The sequence below is a fragment of the Anomaloglossus baeobatrachus genome, chromosome 4 (assembly GCF_048569485.1).
Source record: "Anomaloglossus baeobatrachus isolate aAnoBae1 chromosome 4, aAnoBae1.hap1, whole genome shotgun sequence".
Classification (NCBI taxonomy): domain Eukaryota; kingdom Metazoa; phylum Chordata; class Amphibia; order Anura; family Aromobatidae; genus Anomaloglossus; species Anomaloglossus baeobatrachus.
The window spans coordinates 678792992-678802403 of NC_134356.1; the positions used below are offsets into that span (position 1 = coordinate 678792992).

General features: G+C 45.9%; 1 non-coding gene across 1 annotated transcript; it reads left to right on the forward strand.

Annotated features, from left to right (window-relative positions):
- Positions 1-318: 318 nt before the first annotated feature.
- TRNAS-CGA (transfer RNA serine (anticodon CGA)) lies at positions 319-400 on the forward strand. Its single transcript has one exon. It is a non-coding gene; the product is annotated as a tRNA-Ser (tRNA).
- Positions 401-9412: the final 9012 nt, after the last annotated feature.

The window sequence follows — 9412 nt, forward strand, 5'->3', positions numbered from 1 at the left end:
TTAAAATTTCGTGAAATTATAGTATAGAAAAAGAAAAGAAAATATTCAAATTAATTCCCTGGTTATATTCTTTGTGAAAAAACTTCAACAGTAAAATACATCTAGTAGACCAAATCTCTGTGTGTCCCAGGATAAGAAGCTTTTATCGGCTTCTTTATATTGACCTGAGATTACACCTTATACTTTCAGTAAGTCAAGCAGTTTTTCTGCCCTGTGACCATGAGATAGAGATTCAAGAGAACTTAACCCAAAACCTTGTTTTATGTCCTGCTCTAGAATAATCTTTGTAAAACATCTAATTTATTGCTGTTCAGGTTGGCAGTGATGGCTGAGTGGTTAAGGTGTTAGACTCGAAATCCAATGGGGTCTCCCCACACAGGTTCAAATCCTGTTCACAGTGCTATATTTTACACATATTAATGAGAAGAAATTAATTTCCTTTAGAAATAAATCTCTATAATACTATGGTTGACATTTGAGCAAAAAGAAGCAGGAAACTTGGGAATTTAACTGTTTAGTTCATTTTTTACACTTTTTCTAATTTTTATTTAATTAAACTTTATTTGGGTCTTCAATTTACTTAAAAAGCTGTAAAGTATGCTTTTATTAGCAAATAGTTAAAAAAGAGACAGAGACAGGTCTGATCTGAGGTTTCTTGGAACATGGAAAGAAGTAGTCGGCGTCATGAGAAATATAGACCTTCACTTATTTCATATATCTTACTATTTTTGAGTCTAACAAGAAAGACATTTGTATTGTAGATGGCAGTTATTCATTTGCACAATGATTTTAGACTTATCTCAACCATAGATTTATAGGGATTTCCTTCTGAAGGAAGTTAAATATCTCTTTTTAAAATGTATAAAATACATCGCTGGGAACAGGATTATAACCTGTGCAGGGAAATCCCCATGGGTTATCAAGTCCAACGCCTTAACCACTCGGCCACCTCAGCCAATCTGTACAGCAAGTTATCAGATGTTTTTGCAAAATTCACTTAATAGTCAGGTCTAAAAGAAGGTGTTGGGTTAAGTTTACTTTGATTATATTGACAATATGGTCATAGGAAAGAAATCTTGCTTAACTTACTGACAGAGAAAGGTGTGATCTCAGATCAGCATGAAGAAAATGATAATAGCGTTGTATCCTTGGGCATAATGAGATGTGGTCTACTAGATATTTTTTACTGCTCGATTTGTGTTTTGCAACAGAATGCAACCAGGGAATTAATCTGTATATATTTTTTTCTTTTTCATAAACTTTTTCTATATTTTGATTTCGCTAAACATTCATGAGCTAAGTCCCATTTTTTCAAAGGTAAAACCCTGCACTCTGAACATAATATGAACCATAATGCGGATTTCAAGTTTAACGTTCATGTAGCCATCAAGCCTTGTAGCCTTTTCTGATGGTTCTCCAATGTCTTTTGGAAATAAGTTTTTCTGCTTGTGGTTGAATGTGGGAATGGACTTTTGATTTGCCGATAGACGTTTTGGGCAGAGCATATTCAGAAACATAGACAGGTTTGATCAGAGCTTCCTGAGAAGAATAAAGGATATCGCCAATGTCCTGGAAACATCAAGTAATTTACATTTTAGTTTTATTTATGAAACAAATTTAGACCCAAAGATTAGAAAATGAAGGGTTCACCAATTTTTAAATCAGTTGACCCATTTTATGTATTAAAAATAAACTTTTACACTTTTTCAGAAGTTAGTCCAAGTGAACCTCAAGAGTAAAGATGAGCGAACCAGTCGCAGTTTGGCTCGAGTTCGGTTCGCCGACGGGCATCTCGTTCGAGTTCAGTTCGGCAAATGTTCGACGAGCCGAACTTGAACCGCATAGGAAACAATGGCAGGCAATCACAAACACATAAAAACACCTAGAAAACACCCTCAAAGGTGTACAAAAGGTGACAAACAACTCACAACACAAACACATGGGAAAGTGACAAGGACATATACTCATGTGAAAACAAAAGAGTAGGACAAGGAAAAAGAGGAGGAGACACAGATATAGGCATGGCACGCCCTTCTAAAATCATGTAAAACACTGAAAAGGTGACTTCAAGTGGAGACTCCCTTTTTTCCAAAAATTAGGCCACACACACACCCACCCCTTCAGTGGCAGCACTTGTGCCCCAGTTGTACACTTCACAGGTAGATTTGCATCAAGCACATTCAAAAATACGCCATACCAAACCGTCCCCAGGATGACACCGGGGTAGGTAGCAAAGTCTTTCCTGATCCCAACACTGTGCATCTTGGATCATTTTTATAAACAATGTAAGCAAGGGTTACTCTAAGCGCAGTCTCCCTTTTTTCCAAAACTTGGGCCACACACACACACACACCCCTTCAATGGCAGCACTTGTGCCCCAGTTGTACACTTCACAGCTAGATTTGCATCAAGCACATTCAAAAATACGCCATACTTATCCGTCCCTAGGATGACACCGGGGTAGGTAGCAAAGTCTTTCCTGATCCCAGCGCTGTGCATCTTGGATCATTTTTAAAACACAGCAAGGGTTACTCCAAGAAGAGTCTCCCTTTTTTCCAAAAATTGGGCCACCCAGACACCCCATCAGTGGCAGCACTTGTGCCCTAGTTGTACACTTCACAGCTAGATTTGCATCAAGCACATTCAAAAATACGCCATACTTAACCGTCCCCAGGATGACCCCGGGGTAGGTAGCAAAGTCTTTCCTGATCCCAGCGCTGTGCATCTTGGATCATTTTTAAAACACAGCAAGGGTTACTCCAAGAAGAGTCTCCCTTTTTTCCAAAAATTGGGCCACACAGACACCCCATCAGTGGCAGCACTTGTGCCCTAGTTGTACACTTCACAGCTAGATTTGCATCAAGCACATTCAAAAATACGCCATACTTAACCGTCCCCAGGATGACACCGGGGTAGGTAGCAAAGTCTTTCCTGATCCCAGCTCTGTGCATCTTGGATCATTTTGATAAACAATGTAAGCAAGGGTTACTCTAAGCGCAGTCTCCCTTTTTTCCAAAACTTGGGCCACACACACACACACCCACCACTTCAGTGGCAGCACTTGTGCCCCAGTTGTACACTTCACAGCTAGATTTGCATCAAGCACATTCAAAAATACGCCATAATTAACCGTCCCCAGGATGACACCGGGGTAGGTAGCAAAGTCTTTCCTGATCCCAGCTCTGTTCATCTTGGATCATTTTTATAAACAATGTAAGCAAGGGTTACTCTAAGCGCAGTCTCCCTTTTTTCCAAAACTTGGGCCACACACACACACCCACCCCTTCAGTGGCAGCACTTGTGCCCCAGTTGTACACTTCACAGCTAGATTTGCATCAAGCACATTCAAAAATACGCCATACTTAACCGTCCCCAGGATGACACCGGGGTAGGTAGCAAAGTCTTTGCTGAACCATGACTTGTTCATCTTGGCTCCTTTTAAAAAACACAGCAAGCAAGGGTTACTCCAAGCGGAGTCTCCCTTTTTTCTAAAAATTGGGCCCCACACACACCCCTTCAGTGGCAGCACTTGTGCCCCAGTTGTACACTTCACAGCTAGATTTGCATCAAGCACATTCAAAAATACGCCATACTTAACCGTCCCCAGTATGACACCGGGGTAAGTAGCAAAGTCTTTCCTGATCCCAGCGCTGTGCATCTTGGATCATTTTTAAAACACAGCAAGGGTTACTCCAAGAAGAGTCTCTCTTTTTTCCAAAAATTGGGCCACACAGACACCCCATCAGTGGCAGCACTTGTGCCCTAGTTGTACACTTCACAGCTAGATTTGCATCAAGCACATTCAAAATCCAAAAGCATTTACTCTCCCCAGGATGACACAGGGGTAGTAAATTCCTTGTGGATCCATGACTTGTTCATTTTGATGAACGTTAGTCTGTCCACATTGTCACTGGACAGACGCGTGCGCTTATCTGTCAGCACACACCCAGCAGCACTGAAGAAACGTTCAGAGACAACGCTGGCAGCTGGACACGACAAAATCTCCAAGGCGTAAGTGGAGAGCTCTGGCCATTTTTCAAGATTTGAAGCCCAAAATGAGCAAGGCTCCATTTGCAAAGTAATGGCATCGATGTTCATTTGGAGATACTGTATCATCCTCTCCAGCCGTTGACTATGTGTCAGACTTGTTGTCTCTGGTGGCCTTGCAAAGGAGGGTCTAAAAAAATTATGAAAAGATTCAATAAAATTGCTGTTACCAGCACCAGATACGGTGCTACTGGTACGGGTGGACTGTTGAAGATGACGAGACCGTCCCATGTTTGTCAAGTTACAACTGGGAGAATCACTCCCTGCACCTGCACGGTTGTTTGGTGGAAAAGCCGAGCTAAGATCGAGTAACTGCTTCTGCTGATACTCCTGCATACGTGCGTCCCTTTCTATGGCTGGAATTATGTCACAAAATTTGGACTTGTACCGGGGATCTAATAGTGTGGCAAGCCAGTAGTCATCATCACTTCTAATTTTGACAATACGAGGGTCATGTTGGAGGTTGTGCAGCAAGAAGGCACTCATGTGTCTTGCGCAGCCATGCGGACGAAGTCCACGCTGTGTTTGTGGCATAGAGGTGCTAACCGTTCTTTCTTCCTCTGACATCTCCCCCCAACCTCTTTCAACTGAAATTTGACCAAGGTCTCCCTCATCCGCTGAGTCTTCCATGTCCATGGACAGTTCGTCCTCCATTTCTTCATGTTCTCCTGCACCTTCCTCAACATGTTTCCTGCTACCATGCACCCTTGTTGATCCCTGTCCCCCATGGTCCCATGCCTGCCGCGTTGGTGATGATGAACGTCTGGACCTTGGTGATGTTGTTGTGTCTTGCGCATATGAATCCTCCTGTAGTTCCTCCCCTTCCTGTTGTCCCCCCCCTGACTCCGAATAGTGTTTAGCATGTGCTCCAGCATGTAAATTACTGGAATTGTCATGCTGATAATGGCATTGTCAGCGCTAAACATATTCGTCACCATGTCGAAACTGTGCAGAAGGGTGCATAGGTCCTTGATCTGAGACCACTCCATCAAGGTGATCTGCCCCACCTCTGCATCTCGTTGTCCCAGGCTACATGTCATGACGTATTGCACCAGGGCTCGGCGGTGCTGCCACAGTCGCTGTAACATGTGGAGAGTCGAATTCTAGCGTGTCGCCACATCGCATTTCAGGCGATGAACTGGCAGGCCGAAAGACTTCTGGAGCGATGCAAGTCGCTCAGCAGCGGTGGTTGAACGGCGGAAGTGAGCAGACAGTTTTCGTGCACTGTTCAGAAGGCCATCTAGGTGGAGATAGTGTGTTAAAAATTGCTGGACAACAAGGTTCAACACGTGAGCCATACAAGGCACGTGTGTCACCTTGCCCAGGCAAAGGGCCGCACCCAGGTTTGCAGCATTGACCAGGCTGCAGGTTGAGTGGAGACAACCATTTATTAAACTCAGTCTCCAGAGCTGCCCACAACTCATCCACTGTGTGACTCCTATTTCCAAGACATGTCAAGCTAAAGACCACCTGATGCCGTTGCGCTCTGCTGCCAGCATAGTAATGAGGGGTACGTGATTCGTTCTGCGCAGTGAGAACGCTGGTGGCCTAACCAGGCAGGCTTGGGGCGGAGGTGGAGGACCCAGATAAGGTGGAGGAGGCAGAAGCAGTGGCGGAACTTGGACAGACAGAGGATTGACACACAAGTCGTGGGGACGGCAAGACTTGTGCAGCAGACCCTTCAACATCTATCACCATAGTTACCCAGTGCCCTGTCAGTGACATGAAACGTCCCTGTCCATGCTTACTGGTCCAAGTATCGGTGGTGAAATGCACCCGTTCACACACAAAGTTTCTCAAGGAAGCGGTGATGTTGTTTGCGACATGCTGGTGTAGCGCGGGCACACCTTTCTTAGAGAAGTAGTGGCGACTGGGCATCTGCTACTGGGGCACAGCGACAGACATAAGGTCTCTAAAATCCTGTGTGTCAACCAGGCGGAAAGGCAGCATTTCGGTAGCCAAGAGCTTACAGAGGGATAAAGTCAACCTCTTAGCTTGTCATGGGTCGCAGGAAATGGCCTTTTATTTGTCCACATCTGAGGGACAGAGATCTGGCTGCTGTGTGTAGACGGTGTTGAGTAGGGTGTCCCTGGAAAAATGCAGGTTTGTGAGGAAAGTGCAGGCGTAGACATGATGTTGCCTTCATCCAACGTTGGTGCTATCGATGTCTGAGAGAGCTGTACACACGCACTTGTTTCCCCTTCCAAACCAACTGACGACCTACCAAGCAAACTGCCTGTTGCGGTTACAGTGGTGGAAGTTGTGCGTGGAAAACCAGGTGTGACAGCTGTCCCCACAGTCCTAGAAGATGAAGAGCGCGCGGATGCACTGGAAGGGGCAGGCGGTGGATGGTTCACTCCGCTAGGCCGCATTGCAGCACGGTGAGCTTCCCACTGGGACATATAATATTTATTCATGTTACGATTCATGGAAGAAGTTGTCAAACTGCTGAGGTTTTGCCCTCAAATAACAGAATCACGACAAATTTTACAGATCACATAATTTGGGCGATCTTTTCCTATGTCAAAAAAGGACCAGGCTAGGCAAGGCTTAGAGGGCATGCGACCTGCTGATCCACCCCAACTAGTGCTCAGAGGCACAGTGGTGGCTGAGGATGCAGTTGTAGACGTGCTACCAGTACTCTGACTCTGTCCAGGAAGGCGCAAGGTAACTTCGTCATCAGTTGCAGCCTCCTCCACCGTCTCTGTTGACCTCCTCGAGGGCCTGACTGTGGGTTGACAGTAGGTGGGATCTAGAACTTCCTCATCAATTGTTGTGTTTGCACTCCCCTCACCCTCAGACCGAGCCTCTTCTTGCCCTGACCGAATATTTAAGCTGTCATCCCAATCTGGTATCTGCGTCTCATCGTCATCAGTATGTTCCTCATTGTCTATTACCACACGTGTTTCAGTTTGTGAATAAGGGTCATCATTATGCTCAGAAACTTTGTCATCACGGCCTGAATCTGAGTCACAAAGGTTCTGGGCATCACTGCAGACCATTTCCTGGTCTGTACTCACTGTAGCTTGGGAGCAGACCTCTGATTCCCAGGCTATAGTGTGACTGAACAGCTCTGCAGACTCAGCCATCTCAGTTCCACCATACTGTGCAGGGCGGATGGAGACTAGAGATGAGCGAACCGGTCGCGGTTCGGCTCGAGTTCGGTTCGCCGAACGGGCGTTTTGTTCGAGTTCGGTTCGTCGAACGTTCGACGAACCGAACTCGAACCGCATAGGAAACAATGGCAGGCAATCACAAACACATAAAAACACCTAGAAAACACCCTCAAAGGTGTCCAAAACGTGACAAACAACTCACAACACAACACAAACACATGGGAAAGTGACAAGGACATATACTCATGCGAAAACAAAAGAGCTGGACAAGGAAAAAGAGGAGGAGACACAGATATATGAGTATATGCAAGGAAACATCGATGCCATTACTGTGCAACTTGAGCCCTGCTCATTTTAGGCTTCCAATCTGGATAAATTGCCTGAGCTTGCCACGTACGCCTTGGGGATCTTGTCGTGTCCTGAAGCCCGCGTTCTCTCGGAACCTGTCTTCAGTGCTGCTGGGGGTCTGTTGGCAGATAAGCACACATGTCTGTCCACTGACAATGTGGACATGGCTCTCAGAGGACTTTTCTTCCCCTGGGTCAGCCAGGGGAGGCGAAAGGCATGTGTATTTTTGAGAGTGCTTCATTCAAAGCATCTTTTTCATCTTGAAAATGGGGGTCAACTGATACCAGTCAAGTGGGGTGTGTGTGGCCCAATTAGTGGAAACGAGGGAGACTGTGGTTGGAGTCCCCTCGCTTTTGAAAAAAGAACCAAGATGAACAAGTCATGGCTCTCAGAGGACTTTTATTCCCCTGGGTCAGCCAGGGGAGGCGAAAGGCATGCGTATTTTTGAGAGTGCTTCATGCAAAGCATCTTTTTCTTTTTCAAAAGGGGGGTCAACTGATGCCAGTCAAGTGGGGTGTGTGTGGCCCAATTAGTGGAAACGAGGGAGACTGTGGTTGGAGTCCCCTCGCTTTTGAAAAAAGAACCAAGATGAACAAGTCATGGCTCTCAGAGGACTTTTCTTCCCCTGGGTCAGCCAGGGGAGGCCAAAGGCACGCGTATTTTTGAGAGTGCTTCATGCAAAGCATCTTTTTCTTTTTCTAAAGGGGGGTCAACTGATGCCAGTCAAGTGGGGTGTGTGTGGCGCAATTAGTGGAAATGAGGGAGACTGTGGTTAGAGTCCCCTCGCTTTTGAAAAAAGAACCAAGATGAACAAGTCATGGCTCTCAGAGGACTTTTCTTCCCCTGGGTCAGCCAGAGGAGGCGAAAGGCACGCGTATTTTTGAGAGTGCTTCATGCAAAGCATCTTTTTATTTTTCAAAAGGGGGGTCAACTGATGCCAGTCAAGTGGGGTGTGTGTGGCCCAATTAGTGGAAACGAGGGAGACTGTGGTTGGAGTCCCCTCGCTTTTTAAAAAAGAACCAAGATGAACAAGTCATGGCTCTCAGAGGACTTTTCTTCCCCTGGGTCAGCCAGGGGAGGCAAAAGGTACGCGTATTTTTGAGAGTGCTTCATGCAAAGAATCTTTTTCTTTTTCAAAAGGGGGGTCAACTGATGCCAGTCAAGTGAGGTGTGTGTGGCCCAATTAGTGGAAACGAGGGAGACTGTGGTTGGAGTCCCCTCGCTTTTGAAAAAGAACCAAGATGAACAAGTCATGGCTCTCAGAGGACTTTTCTTCCCCTGGGTCAGCCAGGGGAGGCGAAAGGCACGCGTATTTTTGATAGTGCTTCATGCAAAGCATCTTTGTAAGCTTGAAAATGGGGGTCAATTGATGCCAGTCAAGTGGGATGTGTGTGGACCAATTTTTGGAAACAAGGAAGACTGTAGTTGGAGTCCCCTTGCTGTGTTTTACATGCTTTTAGAAGGGCATGACATGGCTTAGAGGTTGACTTTCTGCATCTGCAAACTGTTGGCTACCAAAATGCTGCCTTTCCAACCTTTTTAACTGAGGATTTTCGAGACCTTATGCCCATCGCAGTGCCCCAATAGCCGATGCCCAGGCGCCACTCCTTCTGCAACAAAGGCGTGCACGCGCTACACCAGCATGTCGCACCAAATATCACCACTTCTTTGAGAAACTCTGTGTGACAGGGTGCATTTCACCACAGATACTTGGAACAGTAAACATGGACAGGGGCGTTACATGTCGCTGACTGGGCACTGGGTAACTATGGTGATAGATGGAGAAGTGTCTGCTGTACAAGTCTTTCCGTCCCCACGAGTCGTGTGTTTCAATCCTTCCTCTGTATGTACAAGTTCCTCCACTGCTTCTGCCTCATCAACCTCGTGTTGTTCCTGCAACT